Here is a 13,489-nt window from a genome sequence, read left to right as displayed (position 1 = left end):
GTAGGCATGGTTGGGCCCCTGCTAAGGACCCGCACCCCAGCAGGGACCCGCGGGCTTGTTCCCCCTCTTCATCATTGTAGCCTCCTTGTTCACCTGCCTCTCGCTCTGGCCCAGACAACAGCAGTGGTAAGGAGGAGCAGCAAATGCCACTGCCTACCCACTTACTTGCTCTCTGCCTATCAAGCAAGCAAGTGGTAGCAATAATGAGAAAGAGGATGAGGAGCAAGAGCAGCTGGTGACAATGGCGGTGGGAAGGTAGACTCACTAAGGGAGGGGACCCATGGAGGGTGTCTTGTCCAAGGGCCCTCCAAAACTTGGAGACTGCACTGACTATACAACTACCAGTCTGCGGTGCTTTGACCTCTCACAAGCTGAACCTCTGTATTAATTGCCTTCAGATCACAAAAGATGCAACAATTCAGTCTGAACAAGCACACCAACTGCTTCCTAGACAGACTTAACCAGCGCCTAACAAAATAGGCAATGCTACTTGCCACTATGCTTTGGCTGGGAACTTTTGTCAGATTCATGGAGTCACCAACACTCCCCCCTCCCCCAGCTGCCCCCATGAGCCATTGATAGCTTTCCACAAGAAGCAAAACTGCACTAATGGTTAGCTTTTGTGTGCATCTGTAGAGATGGTCAGGATTAAAAGTACATTGATCTGAAGTAAATGTATGTGAAGTGAAAGGGGTAAAAAGCAGGCCAGAGGAGTACAAAACATCCTGACGGTTAAAAGTCAACCACCAAAGTGAAACCATGGCCAAAAAATGTGGTTTTTCACATCCCCCTTAGTAGCATTGCCAGCGTTCATGAATGCCTGGTTCAGAATAAGAATTTGCTCAACTCAGAGGTATTACAGATCAAAGACCTTCCCCTAAGAAGTTCTTCTCTAGCTCAGAATGTAAAACACAGTCCTGCACGTGCCCAGTCAGCATTCGACTGGCCTCCAGACGGTGTTTTTAGGTGCATGTGGAAAAGTATGTTCAGTGAGAGAGAATCTTCCATTGAACAGTTAAGCAAATTGCACAAAAATCGAAAGTGCAGCTTTTGCACAGGTCTGTCTGAGCTACAGTTAGTATCCAGGACTTAGAGAAAAGATGGATGAAATTTTGAGGAGTGCTTGAAAGCACTACAGCAATACAATAAGATGCAGCAAATGTTATGAGCTGCGAGAGAACTCCCGGAGAAAGGTGGACTTCTTTTTTTGAGAGTTCTCTGGAAAAGCTCATGAATAATTCTGAGCCGATTCCAAATTAAGTGGGGAAGAGTTCATGCGTTAGTAGTCTCCCTGTATGCAAAATTTGCAGAATCTGACAACTGGCAAAGAACCCAGAAATTCTCAGACTTTCCTTCTAAATGGAATAATGTTTTTAAACAAATATAAAAACGTGTGTCTTATGTCTATGGCAGCAGTGATATGTCTGAAACATGCAGGGGTTGTCAAAGGCTCCAGTGTCCAAAGGGTAGAACTTCTCCGTCCTGCATCACTACTTTCTTCTCCCACATAGCTCCAGCTGCTTCCCATCATTTTCCTGTTCCTCTCCAAGGGCCACGGTTCAGGGGAAGAGCACTTTTTCATAATACTAGAACCTGGGGTCATCCCATGAAGCTGATTGGTGGGAGATTCAGCACAGATAAAAGGAAGAACTTTACACAGCGCATAGTTAAACTACGGAATTTGCTTCCGCAAGATGTCGTGATGGCCACCAATTTGGATGGCTTTAAAATGGGGTTAAACAAATTCTTGGTGGATAAGGCTATCAATGGCTACTAGACCTGATGGCTATATGCTACCTCCAGTATCAGAGGCAGTACGCCTATGTACACCAATTGCTGGGGAACACAGGCGGGAGGGTGCTGTTACACTCATATCCTGCTTGTGGGTTTCCCGTGGGCAGCTGGTTGGCCACCGCGTGAACAGAATGTTGGACTTGGTGGACCTTTGTCTGATCCAGCAGGGCTCTCCTAATGTTCTTGTCCACACGCTTTGCGTGCAAGATGTCCCAGGTTCACCTCTCGTTAGGGCTAGGAAAGTCTCCTTTCTCAAACAGGGATGGAAGGACCAGCAATTTTCAAGTTTGCCTACATTCTCAGGAAATCACTTCAACGCTTGTATCGGCTCATTCCCATTTTCTTTTTCGACCTATTTTTCAGCTCGTTCAAAAGGGAAGAGTGTGCATTTTGAACAGGAGAAGTGCGCATTTCTGTGCATATTTTCAGAAACGTGCATTTCACCCTATTGACTAAAGTGTGGAAAATCCATATTGTTTGTTTTTTTTAAAATGCATTTCAGAATGTGCACTTTAAAATAGATGTATTTTTTGGGAATGTGTGAACATTTCTCGAAAAAAAGCACTCCTGTTGGTGTTCAGGATTGTAATGGGACATATTCACATGATTTGCGAACGGAAACGAAATTCTTGCACATCCCTGGAGAGCTGCTGCCAGTCTTTGTAAGCCATCCTTCCCCAAATTGCCCCCCAGATGTGTTGGTCATGCTGGTTGGGATGATGGGAGTTGTAGTCTAACACATCTGGAGGGCACCAGGTTGGGGGAGGTTCTGTGGCCAATTCAGAGCTAAATGGTCTAAGGCAACTTCTTTTGTTTCTCCTCTCACTGTACGTTGTAACAAACATATTTTAAAAAATAAAAATAAAACTTGAGCCAAGAATCCAGAATGGTGCATGTATGGAAACTGAGGACATACATGCAAAACACATAAGCCAGTATATATTGCTTCTTGTAATAATGAATTAAATCTGTCTTTTATAATCTTCATTTTACTATTCTTCATACCCAAGGGCCCTATTTTTTAATTTAATAACAAGCCTCCATAATTTATATAGTCTCTTCTTTTTACAAAGCTAAAGCACAGAAAAGTAGCATAATATTTGTGTAGTTTAGCCTTAATTTTTATGATGTGGCCATAATTTTTGTTGCTGAACTTAAAGATTACTTGACACAAAGGTGGGAGGATTCTCTTGTGTAGCCAAATATGAGGGCAAATGTAAAATATTGCATTCCTGATGGTTTGTTTTTAGGTGTAAATATTGGATGGAGAATAATTGAATAGGCATAGCACTGTTGAGATGGATTTGAAGGCTGTACCAGGGAGCAGATTGTCCTTAAATCAGCAGGCAGAGGTGATACCCATATTTTGATAGAAGCTCCATCTCTAGGGTTGAAGAGGTAATAGTACGGTTCCTTAAGTGCTCATAAGATATCATTTGCAGTAAAACTCCTGCCCACCTCCCCTTCTTTGGGCACCACTGTTCAAGGGAAGTCAGAAGGCTGGAAACAGAGGAGAGATTCAAAGATGGTAAAACAATCTAGAGATCAAAATAGCACACAGACAATTAAGAACGGCAGCCTTTTGATGGTTTTCACTTAAAAAACAACAACTGAGAAGTGAGAGAGCAATTGTTTTCCCAAGTCCAGTGAGAATAGGACAAGCAGCACTGAATTACTTTAGTGTATCTATACTTTAGATAGGTAGATTTAAGTCAAACATTAGGGAAAGCCTCCCAAATATAAAAGCAGTTGTCTGTTCATTTCATTATTTCTACCCCACTGTTCTGCGATTTTAAGCCACCTTGAGGCTTATAAGATCAATGCAAACAAGTAAAATAAAAAATAAGTAAAACAGTAAAACTGCAAATTAGCAACAACCAAGAATCACATATGCTATTAAAAACTTGGGCAGGCAGGATGGCTGTAGCTTGGCTTGCAAACAATGGCTGGGACAATGCCAGGAGAACTTTCCTAGGGAGGGAATTCCACAGCCAGGGTGCAACCACAGAAAAGGCCCTCTCTACTCTCCTCACCCGACCCTGCCTCGTCTCTGCGGAGGACACGTGGAGAAAGGTCTCAGATGAAGATCTTAAATGACTGGCAGGTTCATGGGCTTGGGTGTGGGGATATCCAGTCTTAAGGGGGCAGGGTGAATGAAAGTGTTGTGCAGGGGGATCTTTTCCATCAGTGGCTACCAAGTGGCTACACTTGGAAGAAGCCGATTATCTAGATCCATTTCATTCGGGCTTCAGGCCTGGGCATGGGACAGAAATGGCCTTGGTTGCCTTGGTGGGTGATATGAGGAGGGCTTTGGATAGGAGTGAATGCTCCTTCCTTGTTCTCCTCAACCTCTCAGCAGCTTTTGACACTGTTGACCAAGGTATCCTCCTGGACCGCCTGGAGGGGTTGGGCATTGGAGACACCATATTATGGTGGTTCCAGTCCTTCCTCTCCGGCAGGTACCAGAGGGTAGTACTGGGAGAGGAGGTTTCGGACCCATGGCCACTCACTTGTGGGGTGCCACAGGGTTCCACCCTCTCCCTGATGCTATTTAACATCTGTGTGAAGCCACTGGGGGCTATCATCAGGAGGTCTGGGGTACGGTGTCATCAATATGCGGATGGCCGTAGAATCCCTGTCCAAATGTCTGGAGACGGTGAGTGGTTGGATGGGGAGGAATAAGCTGAAGCTGAACCCTGACAAGACCGAGGTACTTTTGGTGGGAGACAAGGGGAGGTTGGGGGATGTCGACCTGGTGTTGAATGGGGTATGGCTACCCTTGAAAGACCAGGTCCACAGCCTGGGGGTGATTTTAGACTCCTGGCTATCTATGGAGGATCAGGTGGCAGCTGTGAGCCGGACAGCGCTGTACCAACTCCATCTGATATGGTGGCTGCGCCCCTACCTTCCCGACCATCTGCTCCCATCGGTAGTACATGCCCTGGTCTCCTCTTGTCTAGACTACTGTAATGCGCTCTACGTGGGGTTCCCCTTGAAGACGGTTTGGAAGCTGCAGCTGTTGCAGAACGCGGCAGCTCGCCTGATTAAAGGCAGCCGCTGGCGTGATCACATCACTCCAGTGCTGAAGGAGTTGCACTGGTTACCAGTTGTTTTCCAGGCCAAATTCAAGGTGTTGGTTTTGACCTATCTCAAGGAGCGCCTCCAGCAACACCAGACAGGCCGCTCAACAAGATCAGCCTCGGATGGCCTTCTCTCTGTCCCATCAGCCAGGACAGCTAGGCTGGTGAGGACAAGGGAGAGGGCCTTCTCTGTGGAGGCCCCCACTCTGTGGAACTCCCTCCCTAGGGAACTCCGCCATGCCCCCTATTTAATGAGCTTCCACCACGAATTAAAAACGTGGTTGTTCAGGCAGGCATTTGGGGTGGGTTAGGGTATTTTTAGAAATACAATGTTTTAATGTGGAATTTTATTGTTTTAAACTGTTGTATTATTGTCCATTGCCCAGAGTGGCTGGGTGACTGACCAGATGGGCGATTAAGAAATGTAATAAATAAATAAATACTAGCCCTGATGGCTATATGCTACCTCCAGTATCAGAGTCGGACTGCCTGTGTACACCAGTTGCTGGGGAACATGGGTGGATGGTGCTGTTGCACTCATGCCCTGCTTGTGGGTTTCCCGTGGGCAGCTGGTTGGCCACTTGTGAACAGAATGATGAACTAGATGGACCCTTGGTCTGATCCAGGAGGGCTACTCTGATGTTCTTATCTAGGGCAAGGAGTGGAGTGAGCAGCCTACAGAGGCTTTGTGGAATTGGTTTATGTGGAGGTTTTGAAGGTGTGGAGCAGGCTTCCCCAAATGGGTGCCCTCCAAATGTGCTGGACTCCAACTCCCATCACCCCCAGCCAGCAAGGTCAATGCCCAAGCTGGTTGGGGGTGATGGGCATTCTAGTCCAACACAACTGGAGGAACTAGATGGGCAAGTCAGGTGTGGATGGATAAAACATCAGACAGGAATGGCTTGGGTATGGGGATATCCAGTCTTAAGGCAGCAGGGTGAACGAAGGTGTTCTGCAGGGGGATCTTTTCCATTTCTAGATTTTGTGATCTTGCTGCGTGTTTTGGATGGTTGCCCCTCCTGCTTCCCTGCATGCTTCTTCACCCATAGACTGGCATCCGTGCCCATTGTTCGCAGATGCTGTCCATGGTAAGGTGGCGGGAAGGTCACAGTGGCTGACAGCACCGATCTGTCTAGCTCAGCATTAAACCTCTTGGCTCTTGTTCTTCTGTGACCTGTAGGGCTACAGCGTCTTGCTCAGTCTGTCCTCCCATCCCAGCACACAGCACTGGCTTGTGCCACAATTACAAAGCAGGGGGATTTGTTTGCAAGACGTTCTGCCTCGGACCAGTGTTTTGGCCAGCTGACTGCTACTATATTGCTGACTTTGTCTGTGATTCTGCAAATGGGGAGGGAATGAAGAAAATTGTGTGGTTAATGGCTAGTTGAGGGAGAATTAGAGCAGGTTGAGTGGTCAAGGAGCCTCCAAAGTAGGTGAAGGTTCAATCCTATGCCTGTTTAGATGAAAAAAGGCCTACAAATTCCAGCATGCCCTAGCCAGCTGGGTGGGACATGCTGGGAGTTGTAGGCCTTTTTTTTTCTGTCTAAACTTGCATAGGATTGCATCCTAAGATGGGGAATACAGAAATAGCTGCAGGCCAGCTCTCCCACTGGATGGCTAGGAATACAGCTGTCTGGGGAAGGGCCAAGAAAGAATGAAGGGAAGTAGAAAAGAAATGAGCCTACTTGCCCATCAGGGGTCACTTCTTGGCAGAATCCACACACTTTGTAGTGTTGAATGCCAGCTGTTTGGCAGCAGGTGGATGGTTGGTGGCTGTAATGTTGCTTTCTCGTGGGAGGAACCCTTGCATGACTTTTAAGCACTGGAGAAAATTGGCTCATCTGCCCTCATTTTGGCACCTCCAGCTTCTCTGCACAGCTTGGCCAGAGTTGGATTTGCAAATCCGAGCTGAATTTCCATTTCTCCTTGCTTGCCTTGCAGTTTTAGCATCCCTCCACCAAGGCTGGGGCGGGGGGTGCTTTACGCATCCTTTGCCTACTGGCTCTTAAAGTATCTGATAACGGAGCTATTCCTGGAGCTGCTGTGAAGGGACATTTTTCTGGCACTGGGGAAAGAGTAAGGTGCTACTCTGAGGGTTGTGCTTAAGCCTCACTAAGAAATGAAGGAAGGAGTTTAGAAGGAGGGAGGAAGAAAGGGCAGTTAACAAACCATTTGTCTTAGAGCTTTTCAGATAGGAGACTGGGGAGAAAAAATCCCTATTCCATGTAGACAGCAATAAATAAATCTGTACGGGACAGCGGAGGACTACTTGCAGCAAGTGCCACTTTGCAGATGAAATTGCTCAGTTATGCTTCTGACCTTGCAAGCTTAAGGGCACAATCCTATGCATGCTTGTACTACAACTCCCATCAGCTCCAGTCAGCATGGCCAATACTCAGGAATTATAGAAGTTGTCCAAAACATGTGGGTAGCACCAGGGTGCCTACCCTGCTGTTCTCTTTCTCGTGCAGCTGCCTAGGCTTTGCAGAGCAACAGGTGGGTTGAACTTGAAGGACTCACAGCTTCTATTTGAGAAGATGCATTGCAACCTTCTTCCTGTCCTGTATACAGAAAACCACTGGACTGGAAAACCTCTGGGCATCTCATCTTTACACCTAACACAGTGGAGCAGTGGAGAGAGGGATCTGCAGAAAAGCAGTGGCTGGAATGCAAGGAGCTTTAATCATCTCCCCCTCTACTTTTGTTGTGTTAATGCATGGGTAGGCAACCTGATGCCCTCCAGATGTTTTGGACTTCAACTCCCATAATTCCTGATCATTGACCTTGCTGGCTGGGGCTGGTGGGAGTTGTAGCACAAAACATCTGGAGGGCACCAGGTTGCCTACCCCTGCATTAATGCATGCCCATGATCATGTAGAGGTAGTGATGCCTGTATTTATTTTTAAATCACACGCACAACGTCAGGCAAGTTCATGGAGGATAAGTCTGTCAACGGCTCTTAGTTATGGGGACTAAATGGAGCTCCCACGTTCAGAGGCAGTGTACCTCTGAATGCCAATTTCTGAGGAGCAACCGAAGGGAGGAGAGTGATAGTTTTTGTGCCCTTCTTCTGGGAGCTGGCCACTTTGGGAAACAAGATGCTGGACTAGATGGGTCTTTGGTCTAATCAAACAGGGCGCTTGGGTTTGAGCATCTGTCAATGTCACTCCATGATTTAACTAATATTAGAGTGCTCACTAGTCCATGGGGTGGTGGTGGTGGTGGTGGTGGTGGTAAAGCGTTTATGGCGGAGCCTGATTGCACTTGCTCAGGACTCTGACTGTTGAGTGAGTGCAAGATCCTGTGAGTGAGTTGAGAGGCTTCAGGTGGCTGGATGTCCTGCAGCATTGAACAGCATCTCTTCTCCCTCCAACCCCTCATTGTCCACCTGTCCTGACCACCGCTCCATGGGCCATGTCAGACACCTCATTGCGGCTTGGGCAGGCTTGAGTTGCAGGACCTTGGATAGCTCCAAGCAAACCAGTTCTGATACTAAGCTGGTTCATGTGATGAAAATAAACCACCAGGGCTTATTTAAATCATGATATGTGCCAGGCGCAAGTTCCATAATCACCACCTGACGTGGCTTGTCATCTGAACCCAGGTGGCCTGGCTTGTTGGAGTGGGAAGCAACCCTCCAGTAACCCTACAACAGCCTGTGGCTTACTAGAGGGCTGTTTCCCCCTCCAACAAGCCAGGCCACCCAGGTTCAGACATCACAACAAGCCATGCCTGTGTGGTGATTATGGAAATCGTGCCTGGCACGTGCTGCGATTTAGATAAGGGACCTTATTTTAATCATGCGAACCAGGTCAGTGTCTGTAATGCAGATGATCAAGCTTTTATCCTTCTTTGGCCAGACTTCCCCTCCCAGGTTCTACTCCCTTCCTGAAGGGTGGAGATTGTCCGAGGGCTCTGTCAGTTCCCACCTTGTGTGTTGTCTGCACTGGCAAGCAGGCTTTGGAGAGTGTGAAGCCGCTGGCATAAAGGGGCCCTGTTCCTCAGGGGAATTTGGCTCGGGAGGTGCTGCTGCTGGGGTCCCAGTTCCCAAGCTTTGTTGCTCAAAGTGCTGGTGTCAAGACCTGGGTCTGGATTCAGCACCTCTGTGGCTTGCGCTGCAGGCCTTCTTGATTCAGTGGTTCCTCCCCTCCTGTGTGAGAGCCCTGGCTGATGCTCAGGGACAAAGTCATGACACCTCGCAGGCTGGAATGGGTTCACATCCTTCACTGTGGCAGAGACAAGGCAGCTTCCAAAGCAAGTGCATATTTCGAACGTTGGCATATTCGGCATCGGAGGCTGAAGTGTACCAGCTGGCAGTACCCCCGTGATGTGTGCCATGGAGATGTGAGTGACCTGAGCAGACAGCTCTGCTGACCTATTTCCCCTTCCGCTCTTCCTCTCTTGACTTTATTTACTAACACTACAGATTGCAGTGTAAATCCCAGCTGAATACCAATCCAGGTAGGCAGTTGCTGGCAAAAAAAATCTACACCCTGCTCCCTGATGAGCCAGGGCTGCCTGTTAGTTTGGTGGGGATAGATAATATGTGCCTGTTTTGTGGGTTGCTCCGCGTCTGAAAGATCCTGACTGAAATAGTTGTGAAATCCTTTCCTTTCACTCAAAATTCTAGGCTATTTCCCCGGAAGCAGTTTTCATAAGCATGTTAGAACCTGGCTATGTTGTTAAATCATCACATGGAAAACGGTGATGTGAAAGCCGAGCTCTGCAGGTTGAGAATTCCGTGCACTCTCCCAGGGACAAGTCAAGAAAGCTTGGGGGGAGGGTTGTAGAGTCATCAATCACCATTCTCCTTCTGAGGTTATCCTCTCTCTCCCTTGGCCTAGAAGTTGTGCCTAGAAGTTGGGTGGGAGCAGAGCAGGGATAATTAGTTCCTATAGTAGCTCAGTGGTGGAGCACATGCTTTGCATGCAGAAAGTCCCAGGTTAAATCCCTGGCATCTCCAGATAAGGCTGGAAAAAACCCTGCCTAAAGTCCTGGAGAACCGCTACCAGTTAGTGTCAACAATACTGGGCTAGATGGACGAATGGTTTGACTAAGAATAAGGCAGCTTCCTTTGTTCCAGAATACAGGAGGAGTTGTGTGTGGCCTAAAACTGTAGAGATAGAAAATTTCTAGAGTCACACATACCATTGCAGTACTTTCAGTCTCAAACAGAACTCACTCTAACTTCCATTGCAAAGTGTGTAAGGTTTCTCCCCACAGAGGTGTCAAGGCCTAGAGCAGAGCTGGGCACCTTTTTCCTATGAAGGCCATTGACCTACTGGAAAAGTCAATTGGGAGCTGCAGCTGGTGGTGGATGGAGCCAGAGCCAAAAGTGGACAGAGTGCGCTTGAAGGTTTAGCGCCAGAACCTATTATCAGTCCTGGAGTATGCAAAGCAATAAAGAGTCCCCATGCCTGTGCAGAATGCCTTTTCTTTGCTACTGGAGAGCTGCAGCCAACCCCTTTGAGAGTAGGAGGTATGGCTCCAAGGTAATGATAGCTTCACTTTCCAGAAATTTAATCATTAGAGCTAGAATTTCTAGTATTGCAGGGATGGCCATTCCTATGCCATGTTTGACCCTGCAGGGTACCATCTCTCACATGGTGGGCTCCTGCTCCAAGCAGGAAATGAGAGGCTAATTAACCATACTTATTAAGAAAGGTGGGTGGCTTCAGCAGTTAGAGCTAAGGGTTTTTTGTTAACCTTTTGGATCTCTGACTGAATTTTAAACATAGTTTTTCTTCCTAACCAGAGCCTTGTCATCTTTGCATTCTGCCTTGAGAACAGAGCTGCTGTCTGGTGAAACCTGAGATGGGGAAAGCCATTGTCCATGCCACTAGAGCTCTTCTGTAGAATTGACCTCCCTGATTTTCATAAAGAGGTCATCCAGAAGAGTAGCCCAATTTCTCTCTTTAAAGTGCAACAGACTTTGTCATATGCAGGCAAAAATTCCAGCTAGTCCTGTCGTTCCTTTAAAAAAAATCCAAAAGCAATAGTAACATAATACATTTATTTGAACTGATTAAAATGTTTCTAAGCTGTGGGGAAGTGTTTGTATTCACCAGATCTCCTTCTTAACATCCATTCTGAAGAAGAACTCTGGTGAAGTCAAAGGCTTGTTTGATGATTTGTTTTATTTGGTCCTAATAAAGGTATTATGCTACCATTACTTTTAAATTTGGGGTGCTGCAACTGGCTGACTAGTTTATTGTGGCCTGAGCTTTCTTAGGAAGGACTGGAAGGTATCCAAAGCTTCTATGGGAAATTTGCAGATCAAAGTCCCCTTGGCTCAGAGCCGCTGTCCGCAGTGTTAAAGATGCCCAACCCGTGGAGGCATGGAAGCGGTTCAGTGTTCCACTCTTTGAAGACTCTCTTCCCTTAATTGCTTTAATAAACCATATGCCAGGGTTGCTTTAAAAATAAATAAGTGTTGGAAAGTCTGCTTGAGAGCACATGGAACCTCACTGCCTGTGAAAAAATGAACAATCAAAGAAGTTTTGTGTATCGGAGAGGGTGAGGTGGGAAGCAAATTAAAAGCAGGCTTGGTGAATCAAGGAAGGTGTTGGCATGGTTTCAGTCTTCCTCTTCATGCTGCCCTGGAGTTTGCGGAGGTCTCGGGTGCCCCTGCATTTATGCTAGGAATACAAGATATGAGTCTAATCTTGGAGGAGTTGCTCCTTGGAAGCTTGAAGAAATGGAAGCTGTCCTATGAAATAGTTCCTCCTGCAGTGAATGTTTTAATACGAGTACTACAAATTAACATATTCTTACAACTGGCCTTCAGTCTTTTTCAGAATGCTCAGACAGTATTTAAATGCAAACATCTGTTTACAGTGGGTAGTATTAGAAGTGTGGTTCATGTTTTGGATGAGTCAGAAGAACACAAATTGTCTTGTACTGACTTAAGGTCTGACTATGCAAAGTACTAATTTAATGTGTTGAAGTTCAGTTAGGTATGGAATGTGTGAGCCCTCCCACTCTCACCCCCCTGGCTCTGAATTAGTTACATGCTGTCTCATGTTCGGTGCAACTACATGATGGAGTAACTGGATAGGGACAAGAGGAGGATCCACACTGTGCAGAGCGTAGCTCTGTTGTTCTCTAGCCACCTCTTTGAAGGCCACATTTGCTAAGCGGGCTTCCTCCTCCCATGTGTACCTGCCTGCTGAAATCATCATCCAAGACCTGCACCAAGTGCCTTGGCCTTTGGAAGTTAGGTGGGTGGCTAACAAAGACAGAGCCTTTAGCCTCCTCTGCCACCTCCAATCCCAATGCCCGCTGTGGCTTGTTTGCCCATATTGACCCCTTGGAGGAGAAGCACTCCCCAAGTAGTGCTGTAGAGCAGCTGACGAGAGAGCGAGCCCGTTGACAAAGGTTTGGTTTCCATCCTTCGAACAGAGCTCACCAGGTGAGGTAAGGCAGCTTGTAGGTCAAACTTTCCCTTCCTTCTTGTAACAGGTGAAATGTGCTAGCTGGCCCCAGAACCGCCTCTCTGCATTTTCAGATTGCCTATTAGAGCTTGTGCCAAACTAGTGATAGCAAAAAACAAAAACCCTCAAAATCCCCAGAGAGGGATGTGATTGTCACCTGGTTTAGCTAGTTGTCAAAGAGAATAACTTTGCCACTGCCTGGTGAGTGGAGGAATATATTTATTTCCTCTCCCCCTTTCAGCAGTGTCTGTAATAGCAGCTGCATCCCACCCCACCCCCTCCAGTGGGGAAAACAGAGACTGTCAGTTGCGGTTTCATTGTGGCGGCAAGCCATGCTGCCTGCACTCCCACTGTTGGAGCAGCTAATTTTGCGCTTTGTTGCACTCATCTGCTAGACCAAAGATACTTTGGGGAGGAGGTGGGAAAAAGTGGGGAGGGGGAGGAGGCGGGGGAGGCAGTGAGGTTAATGGGAAATGTTGCTCCTCCAAGCGGTCAACTCCCCTCTGAGCTTTTCCAGGTCCTGGATAATCAGGCTGTTGTTGCAGTTATTTCCCCCCTCAGGCATGCAATTTATGCTTGTCTTTGGCTTGCCAGAGGTGCTTTGATTTTGGGGATGTCCTCCATTAAATGGTGTAGGACAGCCTTTCCCAACCTGGTGCCCTCCAGAGGTTTTGGAGTACAACCCACAGAATTCCTGACCATTGGTGATGCTGGCTGGGGCTGGTGGGAGTTGAAGTCCAAAACACTGGGAGGGCACCAAGTGAGCGAAGGTGAGTATCAGATATTGGTCAAGGCCCAAATGTCATTGACTGCTGTGTCATTAAATTGAGCAATGGGTTATGGTAGCTGGGATGAGCAAGAAGGATCCATTCCAGGGCTAGGATCCAAACAGCTGCTGTGGACTTTGGGCATCTGCTTTCCTTTGAATAGCAGGCCCTGGTGCCGTATTGTAAATTGCTCTTTGTGATCTCTGTGTCAAAAGTGGTTTGCTGTGCTGCTGCATTGAGGGACTGCTGTTTAAGAAACACAAGTCTATATTCTCTTTGGGCGATGTGATTATTTCTTTCTTTCTGGTCCTGTTAGAAAAGAAAAAAGTAACAGTAGGATAATAACCTTATACTAGGACTTATACAACTTTAAAAGTCACAAAGATATGAGCAGCCTTTTGAGTTCATCAAAATG

At 47.0% G+C, this 13,489-nt stretch overlaps 1 protein-coding gene across 16 annotated transcripts in view; it reads left to right on the top strand.

Annotated features, from left to right (window-relative positions):
- CAPN15 (calpain 15) overlaps positions 1-13,489 on the top strand; it is a 132,113-nt gene that overhangs the window by 61,725 nt on the left and 56,899 nt on the right. The window lies entirely within an intron of this gene.

The sequence above is a fragment of the Heloderma suspectum genome, chromosome 12, assembly GCF_057233095.1.
Source record: "Heloderma suspectum isolate Gila_16-S chromosome 12, 16-S_ref, whole genome shotgun sequence".
Taxonomy (NCBI): domain Eukaryota; kingdom Metazoa; phylum Chordata; class Lepidosauria; order Squamata; family Helodermatidae; genus Heloderma; species Heloderma suspectum.
This window is presented reverse-complemented; position numbering and strand designations above follow the sequence as displayed.